The sequence below is a fragment of the Lactuca virosa genome, chromosome 6 (assembly GCF_052849685.1).
Source record: "Lactuca virosa cultivar CGN04683 chromosome 6, Lactuca_virosa_CGN04683_v6, whole genome shotgun sequence".
NCBI lineage: Eukaryota > Viridiplantae > Streptophyta > Magnoliopsida > Asterales > Asteraceae > Lactuca > Lactuca virosa.
In genome coordinates, this window is record NC_136431.1 from 14552501 (window position 1) to 14555295 (window position 2795).

A 2795-nucleotide genomic window follows, 5' to 3' on the forward strand; every position below is an offset into this window, starting at 1 on the left:
AGCTGTGTCCATAGAATATCCCCATAATCCAAGTTTAATCCAGTGTAGAGACCATAGATTAAAGTGCAAAATAACTTACTTGCACTATCATCCCCAGCAACTCTTTCAGATAAACTCTTAAACAACAGAGTGAATAGCCCATTCCACATTGAAGGAAGATTGGGATTCCTGAACTTCGATAAAAGAGAAATATCCCCAATATACCCCATCTGGTAGAACATCTCAATGAGTGCAGAAGAAGAAATTGAGTCAGGATCAACAAGCCCTTCGGTACAAGTAAACCTTAAGCGCCTGCAGAAACAGGCTTTTGAAATCGAAGTCTTGTGTGAAGCAACCTCGAATGTAATAATCCCTTCAGCCTGACTGTAGTTTGCAGTGGAATATGCCTTGGACAGATGAACTAAGGGAATAGATTCTACCATGGTCAATGCTTGCGCCAGTGGCGAGAAACGCAGGCACTCGATCATCGACCTTAGAGCTTCAGGGTATCGAGACAAATAAAGATCGAGGGTAAGGTTTTGGTGTGGCTTCATGTTCAGTATCATCACGGAGGCAGATTGGTCAGCAAACGATGTAGTATCAGAAGAACCGGCCATTGTTGCAGTGAAGACGATGATGAACAGTAGTGAAAGAAAGGGTTTTTGCTTTGAGAGAGTTTGAATTCTTTAAGTGCGGTGAGAGAAAAAAAAACCGTCAAAATCTCTTTTATACGACATGATAAGTGAGATAAAATCACAATTAGACGTTTCCATATCCCAGTAAAGTAGCCTTGATAGACGTGACAGCTGTAGATGTCAGGCGGCGTTGTAACTGACAGGCGTGATGTCAAGAATTTGAAAAGAACATGCCTAATTTTGAACCTTATCTCCAAGTAACGTCGTTTCAGTCTTCATCCTTTTGGAATGATTAGCCAAGTCACCATAACCTGTTCTCACAATGAAAGCAACCATTCAGAATTAAAACCAGACTTTTGAAAATTCATAAAGATTTTTATGCAAGAGTGTTCCAAAGATAAAGAAATAAAAAAAATTAAATTTGTGGGATTCTGTGATGACAAAATAAAATTGACACGAAATCAGATGGATCCCGGGCAACGCTCTGTTTCTTCTGAGTCAAGAGAGACTCAGAAGTGCTTGTGTGGCATCCCGTTGAATTACGATCATATATTTGTTAAGAAATAGTGAAAGGACTCTTTTAAGTAGGTTGCAAGGGTGGCTTTAGCTTCAACCAAATTCTAAAACTCAACATAAGTTTGAAAATCGGAATGAACTACCTGTCTGACCAGTGTAGCCATAAGAACAAGTATGCTTGGTATAATTTATAAGTGACTAGATAAAATGGAAATCTCAAGAAAAAATAAAAACTGGATCTATTTGGAAGAAATGTCTTGGGTCGAGAACATTTCATTAAGATCACTCAAAAATAAAAAATTGAGATTCCAAACGTGTAAAAGGTACAAACCATAAAGGTTTTTAGTCATCAATTCAATGGTGAAAATATCTTGAACATTTTATTGTTCACCGTCAATTCTAAAATAGGTTTCGGATTTTGGGTTTCACTCAAATCGTGGTGATTACGATTTTAAGATCATAAACACAGATGTTGTGTCACCATAAACCCTAGTGGTAATTGCTAAGAATCTCAAGGGTTATGATTATGAAAGTGAAGGTGATGGAGAAATTTGATATTGGTTCCGAAGAAGGTGTACCTCTTCTATAAATGAATGACAAAGCAGTCAACTCTTAACTCATTTTGAGAAGAGTAAGGTAGCTCAATGACTTATGTGATTTAATAGCCTGATTGAGAAGAAACGATCAGAATGAAACTTTCATTAAGGCTTCAATCATAGAGTCTCAGAGGTCTGGGTCAACGTGCAGCATCATGCTTCTAGGGACACTTAATTAGTGCATATATTCGGAATTATATACATGCCCCATCTTTCTGAATTGAGGTTATAATGAATGTGTACCTGAAAGTAATGTTAGCCCTCAAATGAAAAGTATTTTTGGTATTTTCAATTTTCTAAAAATAAAACAAAACAAAGAAAAATAAAATATTTTTTTAGTTTTGGTTTTTTGAGAAAGAATAAAAACATAAATAAATAAAATATTTTAGTGATTTTTGGTTTTCTAAATAAAAACAAAAATAATTAAAATATTTTTGTGATTCTTGGTTTTCTGAAAAAGAATAAAAACAAAAATAATTAAAATTGAAACACAAATGAACAGTATCTTCCGAACCATTATGAAGCTCGGAATCAATCGGAAGAAACATAGTGTACAAAGGATACATGTAGCACCTGGTTCTTGGAATGTATTTTTATTTAAGTATTTTTTTCATTTTTGGCCTTGGACTCGGCGAGTTGAAGGACCAACTCGCCGAGTAGAAGCTGATGGGTTTTGAGCATTCTAACACTCCTATGGTGTACATGCAACCCTAGAAACCTTGGATCTATGTTTGACTAAGATACATGCAAATAATTATTTTTCCAAGGTTCTTATCCTATCTAGCATGGCATGGGGAACTTGAATCAAATAAAGCTAGTAGAATTACTTACCTTGTAGTTGTAGTTGATTGCTTGGAGTTTTAGAGCCTAGCACCAATAGTGTGGATGCCTCAAATGGAAATCACAAATCACCACAAACTTGGAATTTTGAGAGAATAGTAATCACCTTGCTTGAAATCGGCCCTCTTACTTTACTCACCACAACTAGTGTGATTTCAAGAACCAAAGCCTCCTTTATATAGTGTGGTGGATTAGGGTTACATCCATGTAAACCCTAATACCCATGTCT